The sequence below is a fragment of the Sinocyclocheilus grahami genome, unplaced genomic scaffold (assembly GCF_001515645.1).
Source record: "Sinocyclocheilus grahami isolate Dianchi unplaced genomic scaffold, SAMN03320097.WGS_v1.1 scaffold1986.1, whole genome shotgun sequence".
Classification (NCBI taxonomy): Eukaryota; Metazoa; Chordata; class Actinopteri; order Cypriniformes; family Cyprinidae; genus Sinocyclocheilus; species Sinocyclocheilus grahami.
The window spans coordinates 50,065-63,688 of NW_015507165.1; the positions used below are offsets into that span (position 1 = coordinate 50,065).

Sequence of the window (13,624 nt, forward strand, 5' to 3'; positions counted from 1 at the left end):
CTTTTATTTTGGATGCGATTAATCACGATTAATCATTTGACAGCACTAATATATATATATATATAATTTTAAAGAATGATACATTTCATAAATGAATAGCTATAACTTAAGAAAGCATAACATTTAATGAAAAAATTCATTCTTTAATATATGTATATGTATTTGTAGCAACTACAACAACTGGGCCACTAAAAGAACTAATTATTAGTATGATTTTGATATTTGTGTGTGTTTTTTTTGTTTTTAAATATATGCATTTAGTGATGGTTGAATTGTGGATATTACATTTGGTAAATCATGCCAATATGTTGAAATATAAATGTATAAGACAGCACTAACAAGGAAAACTTTACATTTATTAAGTTTTTGCTACTCAAACAATTATGAGAAGAGTGTTGCTATTACTTCTCTAAAAGAGATCGATACACGGGGTGATGAAGACACTGCAAATGTGTAAATATAGTCTTCCCAGAATGTTTCTGTAAATCAGACAGCCATGAAAAAGCATCAGTGTTGTTACCTGTGAGGAGAAGGCCTCCAGAGATGAGGAAACCTGAAGAACACCGAGAGTTTTGCTGTCTTAGCATTTCAGTTCGCTATAGCTTTAGATTATTTAGAGCTAAATAATGAATCGACAAAGACTAAAGAGTAGCTTAGAAATCCTTTAATAGTGTTTGCAAACCGATTATTGTATCATCAAAGGTAATTCTGCTATAAAAGTGGTTGTAGCACTGTGATGTAGGGCAGTGCTTTAGTTTGGGTGCTGTAGTAACTCAAGGCCTCAATGCCTTCGATAAATCAGTAAAGTAGGCCAGCACAATGCTGCTTTTATCAAGGGCATTTGAAACCTCGCCGGTGACTTTCAGCAATGCAGCTAGACACCGATGCCCAGCGCCGAACCCCAGAGTCGCATTTACGTTATTCAGATGATAGCTGTTGTCTGTAAGCATAGTCTTAGCAAACTTTGCGGAGAGAGAGACAGTGTAATATTCGGAAAAGCAGGAATTTTACTGAATAATTTAATAGATAATTTAGCTTCGAGTAGCTCTGCTCAGATAGCTAATGTAATAAAATATAAAAGATATGTGGGACCGTGCAAGAGAAAAGGGTGTGGTTTGCAAGGTTTAAATGAGGTTATTGGATGGCGAGAGGTGTCCAGACTTACTGAGTAACGAGAATATTCTCTAACCCAGCAAGAGTTCACATCCACCATCCAGCACAATTTACAGCATCCTGACACATACCAGTGCTGAGACGAGAGAAAGAGAGAGAGAAACAGGCATTGCTATGACTGAGACTTAGACTGAGGGTTTTTGTGCACTGAAAATTTCTGCCTCAGTCAGTGTGTGTATCTGGCACAGATTTGGGAGCTCAGAATGAAGGCATCATGCAGTGATCTTTGGTAAACATGGTGCTGACAGTTGTCTTTGCCACCTTATGGTTTTTATTTCCTGTTCTGAAGGTGAACTTCCTGTCTCCGCTCCATGTTCAGGTGTGACTTTCATATTTTGCATGATTCAAAATGGCCCCGTGTTCGCGTAAGCCGCATGAGTAATCTCCAAATGGGTTTTAACACCAGAAGGGACTTTTTCTCCACACCGCCATGCCTAGTGTGCTGGAGTGAGTGAAGCCAGACCCAGTGGACATGGTTTTAGGCATCGGTTTATCTAAAATAAACCAAAAATATTTTTAAAATAAAGTGTCTGTTGGAAATATAGATAAATCCATTTGGAAATCAAGGTAACCCGTTGATACAGTCGAAGAACTAATCACTAGATTTGGCAAAGTTTGCTGTGCACACTTCGATACTTGTAGTGCTGTGTTCGATACGACGATGTATCGTCACAGAGATTTGATGATATGAGTATCGATACAGCTGACCCTGGATTGATATTGTGGCACATGTGCAGCAGTGGACCACGCTTAATTTGAATACGAGAGCACCGTTTAAAATGGAGTCGAAAAGTGCTAGGTTTCTAAAAAACAATGAATAGAGCATAATATATAGGCTACTGCAAAATTTAATATGGTCGCAGAGGAACACAACCGGGGGTTGCCTGATATGAAGAGACGTAATCCCCGAAACAGAGCTTCACACTTGCGCAATACGGAAATATCTGCTAATTGTGTTACTTATCTTTGTCAACCTGGCAACCATATATGTACGCACTCTCTCTCCACTGTGGATAAACGCACTTGCTTTCTGAAAACACCGGTTAGCTTGCAGTTTAGCGATCTCCACTTCAATATTCTTTTATCAGAAAAGTGTGATTTATCAAGTGTTTATTTACACGAGAGAGAGAGAGCGAGAGGCTGTGTATGGATGAATTACCACCGTTTTGCCACGTTTCTCTATTAACAGTGAAGCCGTGGCTTTAATTCCTTTAGTAACGATGATGTTACCAGCTCCTTGTTGAGAAAGATAATGTAGCTCTTGAGTGATTAAGCTATTTTATTGATAAAATTGCGGGGCAGTGCTAAAAAGTTTGTGTGCGCGCGTGTGCAACGGGATCTGTGTGAGTGAATAAAATCGTGTGAGCGTGAGATACAGTGAGGACAGCGCATTAGTTTAAAACTCTTCTAATTTTTATTTAAATTTTTTTAAATGTAGAAATTGTGTTAATTTGTGCAATGATAACCTACCAGCAATGTAAAGATGATTTTTTAAATATATTAGTATGAGTACATTACAATATAAATTTATTAGAACGAGTACATTATTATTTATGGGCTTAAAAACAAGATGCAAACAATCCGAATATTGTACCTGGTGGGGAGTGCCCAATGTAAACATGAAACATATGCCATTACGTATATTGTACTGTGGTACAGTTATGGAGGCCCTTCATATGCAGAGGTCAGCTGCCTGCTCTGCCAATAGTTAGAAATGGCACTATAGTATGCAGTGTTTAATAAACAGCCGTTTTACTAAATTCTGCTTTGGTGAAATTCAGTGCATTCCTGTATCGTGATATGTATCGTACAGTGGCCTCTGTATCGTGATACGTATCATATCGTGACTTTGCTGGTGATAGATAGATACATACAATTTTATTTAGGTCACTTAAACTAGTTAGAACTGAGAGTTTACAATTTTTTGTCAGGATTCTGTCACCAAACTATGAACATGACTGACTAAAATATCTGGATCCTAAAAATATCCGATGATCATGTTCTTAATTTGGAGACAGAATCCTGAAACCTTTTGACAGGCAGAAATTCTGTTGTTTATACAACGTTTTTGCCATATCACATACAATATACACAGAGATAGTTTTTTCCATATTGTAGTATGATTTATTATCCCACCATTAATTTGCGACATGTAAAAACAAAACAAACTGTGGGCACATGCTACCATTTAAAACTATTTTTTAAAATAACGTTAAGTTTTGACAGATACTAAAACCGTTATAATGATACAAAAGATTTCTGTTTATTCGAGAATCCTGAAAAAAAAGTTAATAACACAAATGCCCAATCATTAAAATATTAGCAGCACAAATGTTTTCAACATTATTCTTAATAATAAATGTTTCTTGAGCAGAAAATCATCATATTAGAATTATTTCTGAGGGATCATGTGACAGAGAAGAGTAATGATGCTTAAAATTGAGTTTTGTATCACAGGAATAAATTACATATATTAAAATAGAAAATAATTATTTTAAATTATAATAATATTTCACACTATTACTGTGTTTACTGGGTTTTTAATCATATAAATGCAGCCTTGGTGAGCATAAGAGACTACTTTCAAAAACATTACAAATATTACCGACCCTAAATTTGAATGCTAGTGTTGGTTAGACAGTCTCTTCTAGTCTAAACTGGGAATTGAGGACCAGACTTTATGCTGTTAGTTAAACATTTGCCTAGGCAAGACTGTTTTACACCAGCATTCCCAGCCTCTCTTTCTGTAAACTATATATGGCCGAGCCCAGGGACTTTGACTAACTGTGTAAACACCACACCCAATCACTTTCACTCCTTTCTTTTCAACTTGTTCACTCGGACACGTTTAAGCTGTAAATGGTGAAGCATTAAAGAGAGACCTGTGAGAGATGGTATGAGGGTTTGAGAAAGAGAGGCACGTCGTGGTTGTAGCAAGAAAATTCTATCTGAATGAGTGTGTTTGACGATCATGTGTGCGTCTAGATGTCTGTTTGGTGAGTCAGTGTGTTTGGCGCAGAGAGGTCAAGAAAACTCTGAAGAGCTCTGACCGACATAAATCAAGTCACCTCAGTCAGCTTGTGCTTTAACTCACTTCTCTATCCATTATAATGCATTGATAGAATACATACTGTACGTGTTATGTTGTGCAGGCATGCACATGTGTGTTTGTGCACACCAGAAGGTACTTCGAAACTGTCAAACTGACGAAACTAACAGACGACAAGCTAATTATAATATATCTTAGTTAAGTCAAGCTGCCCTTTTGAAAGAGTAGCTAGCTATAAAAACTATATTGTATTAATTTAATATCAGTATAAATATTCACTACAGTTCAAAATATTTGTTTTAATTATTTTTAAAGAAATTCATATTTTTATTTAGCAAGGGTGCATTAAATTGATCAAAAGTGACAGTAAAGACATTTATAATGTTACAGAAATTTTATATAAATGTTGTTCTTTTGAACTTTCCAGTCATCAAAGAATCCATTATCAAAGAATAAATGCAGCCTTGGTAACATAAGAAACTTCTTTCAAACATTAAAAAAATATTACAGACAGATCTATCAGATTAACTTTGCTATTACAGCATTTCCTTACATATAACTTTTGGTGACAGGAATTGAACTTAATTATATAACCTAATTTAACCTAACTCAATTATAATACAATAAATTCAACTGATAAAATTTGAAAAATACACTCATTTAAATAACCAAAGTTGAAAGCATAGCGATGAAAAGGAGTGTTCGGCTAAAAATTTTGCTTCAAATAAAAAATATTCAGCGGTTAAAATGAATCAGCATATTATTTACTTCAGTCACTAAATCATTATTTACTATGATTCACTATGAATAGACTAATTCACTGAAATGAATCAGACTTCCCAGCTTTACAGAATTCAATGCTAGACTGTTTATGGTTATGTTATTGGAAAAAAACGTTAATAAGTTTTAACATTTAGCTAGTTTTAGCTCGTTTTGTTCCAGTCATTTAGAGAGATGCACATGCAAAATTAAAGGGATGCAAAGCTTGAGTGTTTGGCCAGTCTGCTAATAGATTTCCATTTATCATACAACTAGAGAGCGAGTGAGAGTTGTTTCGGTGGAAAGTATGACCGTCTTCTCTTCTCGTGTGACTATTTCTGCCACTTTCATCACTCTTAATACCAGAACAAGCTTTTAGAAGTATGAGGACACGAAAGTATGAGCGGAAAAAGGAAAAAGACAGGAATTATTGAATAAGACATATTTTCCCTTATGTGTAATATCTGAATGAATCGGTTAGTTGAAGGTAATGGGGAAAGAGGTAGTCAGAGTGAAATGAGAGTGTATGAGTGTGTTTGTTAATATAAACCGTAGTTGGACTGTAGCCTTGGTCTTGGTGTCAACTGCATAAATGATCATAAATGTATCACTGATCCCAGCCAAAGAGTACCTAATCAGGATAAACATTTTGATATCGGGCCTACTGTAGTTCACATGAATGTTTTAAATTAAAAGGAAAGTAGTACACTAGTGTGTACGACTAAAATTGTGTTTATTAGGTGTTTAAATGGCCACATGAACCACCCTGATGTCTAGACATGGGGAAATCAACTTTACAGTTGTACTTTTAACAAGAATTCATTTTATGATGTCCATTGATATTTCCATTTATATTCAAGTAAGGTTATGTTTTATTATTTACCCATTAGATACAAGCACAAAGCTGAAACAAAGATGCTAAAAGGCATTATTAATGGCATAAATAACAGATGTTTTAGTTATATTGTGTATTCTAGTGTATTTTAGTATATTCTGTATTCTGTTTTAATTACTCAAATGATATAATTTGGAATGACATGCATTTGATTTACCTCTACAAACATTTTTTATTTTTGTTTTGGCTAATGTTTTGGTTGCATTGTGTCTCTCTGCAATTAAAAAAAGTGTATTTATTTTCGCCACACAAGTATATCAGCCCTAACAGATAAACTATTATCAACTTTTTTCAGATAAATCGACCCAGAAAGTTATAAGTTTTGCATTCTGAAATAAATGTGCTTAAAGGGATAGTTCACCCAAAAATGAAAATTCTGTCATTAATTACTCACCCTCATGTCGTTCCAAACCCGTAAGACCTCCATTCATCTTCGGAACACAAATTAAGATGTTTGTGATGAATTCTGAGAGCTCTCTGACCCTCCCATAGACAGCAATGTAATTAACACAATCAACGTCCAAAAGCGTAGCAAGGACATCGGTAAAATAATCCATGTGACATCGGATACTGGATACTCTCCAAAATGGCACCAGGGTGACGTGGAGGAGACGAATTGTTGAATAAAGTCATTGTTTTCAGCCACACACGCAGCCTAAGCGCTCTGTCTCTCACTCTTTCTCCTCCTCTCTGAGAATGGTCCACCCGGTGCCTGAGGCTCTGCTGTCGCGGCCTGCCGCCCGTGTCTGATCTCTCACACACATACGCGCGCTCAATACTAATCATGATGTGAGAGGTAGGAACTGCTTTTCTGTACTGTCTCTCCTGTCAGTCTGTCTTTTGCAGTTCTAACAGCATTGCACCACTTTTGCATGCTTTGTATGTGTGGGATTGGGGGTTGTTCAGTGTGTGTGGGCTGTTTTTGACTTTATAGGGTGCCTTTGTGGTGAACTGCACTTTATGTCTAGGCGATCGCAAACAGTACGGCACAACGGGGGGGGGGAATCTCAGCTGCATTCGAAAAAGTTGCACGGCTGTGTGTGCGTTTGGCAGGAAACTCCCCCCAACCCTGTGCGACCGGCTACTTGTTTAGACAGTGGCGAGCGTGCGATTGGTTAACTGTTGAACCTGAGAGCACTTCTCCTTTTTGAAACCCCCCTCTCGGGTCTCACTTCCCTTCTGTTTGTATTATGCACGTACCAGCGTGTGCAGGGATTTTTTTTTCTTCTCTCTTTTTTTTCTCTCTTATGACAGAGCCGCGCTCTCCACTCCCCCTGCATGTAAATTACGTGTGACATGTTTAACTGCTGTTTCCTAATATGGCTCGTGCTAGATTTCAGAGCGATAGGACCCAGTCAGGCACCCTGGGACTGCACAGGGGCGTGTGTGCGAGAGCGTAACTGTCTGCGAGAGGGAAAAGAGAGGGGAGAGAGATGTTGACGCAGGTTTTCACTTCTGTCTGAGTGCGTCACTCTTCTGTGCAGTCATGTAAGTAAATGCTGAACACGCTCTCACTGCAGAGAGAAACATATGGATTGGAGCTCTCACAGGTCTGCTCGTCAGCTGCACTGAAACAGAAACATGTAAGGAAGGATTGCTTAAGAACAGGTTATGCTGACTTTTAGTGCACTTGCGCGGGTTATTGTTTCACCATGCTGCAGAGTATTTAGAAACGAACGCCGTCGCTGAGAAGTCAATGCTGATTGGTGGCGTATGATTAAAGCAATTGTTTCAGTTGTTTGAAGATACCATTTTTTGTAGGGGTGGGGGGGGAAGAAAAATAAATAAACGTTCTGTCAGGGTGGTCTGGCGCCAAGTCTTTGCGTTTTGACGGTGGTGTGCTGTAGTTGAGAAAGTGAAAGTGTTGCGAAAATAAGCACATGCAAGCACACTTCACTATATTTTGCATCCGATTCTGTTTAGACTAGCTCTAAATTGCTGAATTTTCCATTAGCGATGTAAACTGTGAATTATCATGGATTGTATAGTTGATCTAAAAAGATTCTTGTAAATTAATTGTTGGTTTAATCCCATATGCTAGCTGTTAAACAACTGTTGAGATGATAAATGTGTTGCACCTATGTTAGGTATCGTAATAGCACATCTGGTTGTTCATCATCTCCTCGCGAACACGTCTTATCCTCCATTTTTGTCGTCTTCGCATTTTATTTGGGGTGTTTTTGCATGCAAATGTGCCTGTTGTCTTTAATGCCACTAATAAAAATATGTCTGATGGCGGCCGCATGTTGGACGTGTCAAGATTTGTTTGTGCATTCAACAACTAGAGGGCGTCGTTACAAAAAATTACTTATTGTTTTGATAAATTCCTAACTCTTATCAAACTGAATTGCTAACCGTTATCATTTGAATAGGTAATAAATGGTATGTTAAAAAAATCATTAACATTTGACCTCTCCGATTCACGCAGCTTTGTAGAACGTTTAGAGCTGTGAATGTTTCTGAGTTACTGGGTAGAAGGGCTTTTGCTTGAAGCTTTGTTCTGTGTAACCATGGCGATGATACTATTTTCAACCCTTTCCAACATGGCAATCATCACCTACACACATCTGAGTCAAACGATGGAAGGCTGTGGTTTAGATAACCATCTCCGCTGCCCGCACACCTTTCTGATCAAGCACTCCACCCAGATTCAGAAGAATCTCAAGAGACACCTTAAAGGGATAGTTCACCCAAAAATGAAAATCCTGTTATCATTTACTCTCACTCATGTCATTCCAAACCTGAGTTTCTTTCTTCTGCTGAGCACAAAAAATATATTTTGAAGAATGTGGGTAACCAAAAAGTTAGCCATTGACTTCCATAATATGGGGAAAAAAAATACTATGGAAGTCAATGGCTACCGTCAACTACTTGGTTACCCACATTCTTCAAAATGTAATTATAAGGTTATGGTTTTAAGGATTTTTCTGAAATAAATTGGCAGATTTGTTCATGAAAGTTTAGTGCTATGGTTTGATCATAAAAATAATGGTGATGTGCGTCATATAACCTTCATTTTTGGGTTCTTACAAGGTTGGATTATAAGGTTCTTGGGTTGCTATATGGTTCGTGCTATAAGGTGCTTTAGAGATTTGAAAAAGTTGAAGATCAGCAGATTGGGTTCTTTCAAGCAACAAAAGCTTTAGCCTATATATGATGTAAAACAAACTGCATAAAGTTATTTTTGGAACTTATAAAAGTTCTATGACATCATACTGTAAATATACTTCTTGGTTAGTTTTGCAGTTCTGTATCCTTCTATTTATAAAAGTGTTGTTAATGACACACTTTTGCAGCCTTAAATGGTAACAATTTCCCATTATGCTTAGGATGTAGCTAGTTTGTTTACAGATGTGATTTAAAATCTCCATCAAACACTGCTTTTTTAATATTAATACTCTGCATATTTGAAGTGTCAAAGCTCTATGCAGGGAGAGTTTGTTTTCTGTTTCCTAGACACAGACTAAACTCAGACTGATTTTAACCTTTCATTATAATTCCTCCATTTAAAAAGCTGGTCTTTAATATTGCACGGCTGTTGAATTACAAACAGAGCCACAGGAAATCAAATGTTCAATCAAGCATTTCTCACTGGCAGGAGCATATTAGAGATCAGTACAGATGTAAATAAAGCCATAAGCCAAAGTGCAAAAGCATTGAAACACTTAATATCTCTTTCATGTGAATCATTGAAATAGTTTCCATTTCTGAAAAGAGAACATAACATCCAGTTCTCCTCCCAGTGGCAAAAATATTTGACTTTTTAATGGGCTTTGATTGGCACACTTCCAAATCATTCTCTCTCTCCCTCGCTATCGGTCTTATTTTCTCTCCTTGTTTGACCTTGCAGCAACTTCTAAGAATTGTTATTCCACTGCAAAGGATTGTGGGAGATATACGTGACATAATAGCCAAATCATTTAACTAAAAAAAGGGGACCAAAGAAACAGCATTGTTATGTTCAAGTGAAGACGAGGATCTTAAAGTAGAATCCAAGTCTGAGCATGAATTTACTTTAATTGTCACAGTGATTATTCCTCTTCTCAGTAAACACGGATAATGCAGGCATGAGCCTGTTTAATGCGAGATCAGAATCATGCTGCAAGGCTCATGGATTCACATTATCCAGAGCGATCACTTTCTTTTCATTTCACAAAATAATTTAGGCTTTTTGGAGTATTCAGCGTCCCCAGGAATCCAGTCTTATCGGATTAAAATATGTCATTCCATAAACAGGGCTGTGCTTTGTGTGTGTATATGTGTGTACATCTGTGTCTTTTAAATAGGGCTGAACGATTTTGGAAAATAAGTTAATTGCGATTTTTTTTTACCAATATTGTGATTGCAATTTAATATGCAATTATTTTTTAAAGCTCTTTATGTTCTATATTATTCAACAAAGACAAGCAATAAATCATTGTATAGTATGACCAACACAATGTTAGATAGATTAAACATAAATGTTCTTTTCGGTAGGCCAGGCCTATATGTTACGATGAAATTAGGTGATGCATGCATCGACCGATATGTGTTTTTTGGGACTGATGCCGATACCGATTATTACAGACCAAGTAGACCATTAACCGGTATTTTGAACCGATATATACTGTATGTCTGGTGTATAAATGAAAATGAATGTCAAAATTAAGAATAACAAGGGCTCTGACAAAAACTGCCTTCCCTGGTGTTGGTTGCACTTCTTACTCTTGTCTTCTTCCATGCATCCATCTACAATAAGAATAATATAAAGAGAGAGTTAAAAGTGGGGCCACTGTATGCTTCATGATTAAGCCTATGAATACTGTACTACAGCTAAACAGCTTGGGGAAGTGTAAGTATTTGGCTTTAATAATTTACATGTTAGAAATGTATGTGTAATAGCATAACCTCTCATAATTCTTCATTAATTATTTTCTGATGACTAAATCATAACCTACAAGAGGTGACTATTCAATTCATCATCTAATGCACATCAATTGATTAACTTCAAAAAGCACAATGTATATAATAAGTGTAAATAATTTTATTGTCTTCATAGCTCCATTGTAGAAGTTGTTAAGACCGCAACTATTTTAATGAAATTATAACACTAATAGCCTATTTTAGGCAAACTTGGTTCAAAAGCATATTGAAATGTCTCAATTTTTGTCATCCCAATCTTATCCTACGTGACAGTATCTTAATCTTGGCCTATGTGACAGTAATTTCTAGGGCTTTGTATCACCAGCAAAGTCACGATACGATGTGACTCTCAACAAATCAGATGAGCGGTGGGCGGAGATTGCGCTAGGCCACAGAGTGGTGAGTTCCGACAGGCTGCATCAGAGCCAAATAGCGTGTTTCAAAATTAAATTATTTTATCGGCAAATCGGTTTTGAAAATGATCGATACCGATAATCATAAAAATGCTTAATATCAGCGCTGATAATCGGTCAACCCCTACATCAAAGTATCGCGAGAGCTATAAGAGAGCAGACGTCTCCTTACACCATGTCTACACCGGACGTGACAGTTGTCGTGTCGCGCCGCAACATCTAAAGTCTGTCTACACTGGACGTGACAAAGCGACCGCTGAAAATCATTTCAAATTTGTGTCAGTACGTCATAAATAGAATGCAGCAGCAGTTTACTGTCTGGGATTTGTCACGCCGCACCGCATCCAGTGTAGACACGTAGGCTTTCTCTTGCCGTACTTTGATTTCATATACACTGATCGATCTTCAAGTCGAACACACCTCTTTACTTTCACGTGTCACGTGACAGTGTAATCGCAGCCTCTGCGGTTGAAAAATCTAATTTTTTCATATTGCGATATTATCGTAAATATAATTAATCATTCAGCCCTACTTTTAAAGCTCTTTGTGTGTACACATGCGTGTGTTTTTCTTTTATAGTGTACTTCCCGATAACTTCAGATAGTTTTCTGTCCCATATCTTCACGATAACCATATTTCTGCTTAAGAACCAAGTTTGTTTGTTTGTTTGTTTTTAACATTTATTGTAAACTATTGAGTTATAATGATATATTTAATTGTATTTATTTATTTATTTTTTATATATTATAAATAAATACATGTTTAAAAATAATCTAATAAATAGAATAATAAATATTTATATTTCATTGAATTTATTATTTGTTTTAACATGTATATATTATTTATTTATTTGAAACTATTTAAATTATTAGAATAAATTATTGAATTAAATAGTGAATAGTTATTAGAAACTATTTAATTCTAATTATATTTTTGATTTTATTATTTATTTATTTTAATATAGTTTTATAAATATATTAAATATTTAATATATATATATTCTTAATTATAAATATTTGTAATTCTGTAATATATTCTAAATAAAAAAACTATAAAATAAATATAATTATATTTGATTTATTATTGGTTTTAGCATGTATTTATTTATTTATATATATAATTATATTATATAATTTATGAAAAATACTAATTTAAAAAAACATAATTTTTACATTTTCTGTATATAGTTAGTGTTGCTCGCACATGCAGACCTTGTTGCCAAGAAGTTCAGTCTGGTTTTTAGCAGTTTGTAGTGGATGGTTACTAGGGTATTTTGGTTACTTTTTATGGTGGTTTCTTACTGTCCCAATTCAAAAGAGGCCGCTTTCAAGTCTCAGTCATATTCTGGTCTCTAGATATGTCTCATTGTGTAAGAAACTTTGTCATTGCTGTCAATTTCTTTTCTTTTTTAAGTGTAACTGGTTGCTAATACCAAGTTAGCACAGTTTTAATAGCACAGTTTTAATAACAATAACTGGAGTAACTATGTCATATAAGTTATGGTGATTTTTTTTTGTAAAGGTGTTTTCTCTCACCCCCTCTCAAACTGGGCTGCTGCTCTTAACTGGCATGTAGCCGAGAACATTGCTTCATCTCTTCCTATGATTGGCTCACCGCGAGTCGTGCAATACTTCAGAGAAACAGGAAATTACCTCGCCGTTCACTTTCCACCTTCTCAGTCTCTGTTAAACTATACGTCACAGCTCTTAGCTTCAGCTGTGATGTGCTATTTGGGTTGGTTTTGCTCAACCTGGACTGAAACTTCAGATTGTGAAGGGCTGCATTGTGTGTGTTTGTTTATGTAAGAAAGAGCCCAGTGTGTGTGTCAGTGAGGTGTGTGTTAGGCCAGGAATGTGTGTGACAGTGTTTTATTTGCTCGGATCGACGGTATTCTACAGACTTCAGTGCATTTCTGGCATTTTTAGGAGTGTGAAGGATTTATTCAGCTGGTCAGAGTCTAATAGAGAATGAGTGAGAAACAGAGCGAGGGCGAGTGACATAGAGAGATAAAGTGGAGGATGGGCTGCGTTCCAATTCTACTCATGCTGTCTGGCCTAAATAGTATGCAAGTACAATTCCAGTGAATTGCGCATTTTCTGTATGCATGGAGTACTTGGATAATCTACTTTATTTGCCAAAATATGCAGTATGCAGTATAATGTGCATTGAATATTGAGTCTCATATTGTGATGTACCCAATTTAATCAGTTTTTACATGAAACTGGATCCAAAATGGAAAATGTTTATTTCTGAGAGGATAACCACTAGACATTGCTAGCTGAAGTAAACAGATGTCATGTGATAGCCTCATGACGAGTATGTGGCATGATATAGTTTGAACTGCTTATTGTTGTAGAATGCATTCCATTCCACATGCTATTTTAAAAGAAATATTAAGAATTATACAATATATGGATGATTCTTCAGTTAGGG

At 36.1% G+C, this 13,624-nt stretch overlaps 1 protein-coding gene across 15 annotated transcripts in view; it reads left to right on the forward strand.

Annotated features, from left to right (window-relative positions):
- The window catches only part of LOC107573627 (muscleblind-like protein 1), a 69,055-nt gene that overhangs the window by 20,609 nt on the left and 34,822 nt on the right, over positions 1 to 13,624 (forward strand). For 4 of the 15 annotated variants that reach the window (XR_001607544.1, XM_016260050.1, XM_016260059.1 and 1 more), the window contains exon 1: positions 6,887 to 7,459. The exons of 5 other annotated variants lie outside the window; for them this stretch is intronic. The gene's annotated coding sequence lies outside the window, so the exon portion shown is untranslated. Of the gene's footprint in view, positions 1 to 6,521; positions 6,673 to 6,884; positions 7,460 to 13,624 lie in introns of those variants that run through there. 6 more of the 15 variants (XM_016260061.1, XM_016260064.1, XM_016260051.1 and 3 more) reach the window with 5 other exon arrangements.